Raw genomic sequence first — 350 nt, 5'->3', positions numbered from 1 at the left:
AGTTCGAATTTTTGAGAGACAGAAATAGAAAAAAAAAATACAGGACAAGCAAAAAAAAAAAATATATATATATATAAATACCAAGAAAAAAATAGTCTCCCCCCCCAAAAAAAAAAAAAAAAAAAAAACTTTTAGCTCTCGAACCTTTGCGACTTCCACGATTGATTTCTTTCTCCCTTCCCCCCCTCTTGCGGCAAGGCGAGGCCACCAAGGTGTGAGTGTGCGGGGTTCGGTCACGCGCCTGGCATTTGAGGTCACTTGGAGATTCACCTGTGCTCGTTATTGGCTGCCAGGTAGACAGACGTTTCTGCTTGGAAATACGTGTGGGTATGGATTTGAGTAAATTGTAG

This window comes from Penaeus monodon, chromosome 29, assembly GCF_015228065.2.
Source record: "Penaeus monodon isolate SGIC_2016 chromosome 29, NSTDA_Pmon_1, whole genome shotgun sequence".
Taxonomy (NCBI): Eukaryota; Metazoa; Arthropoda; class Malacostraca; order Decapoda; family Penaeidae; genus Penaeus; species Penaeus monodon.
The sequence above is the reverse complement of the archived record's forward strand: the minus strand, read 5'-3'. Positions refer to the sequence as shown.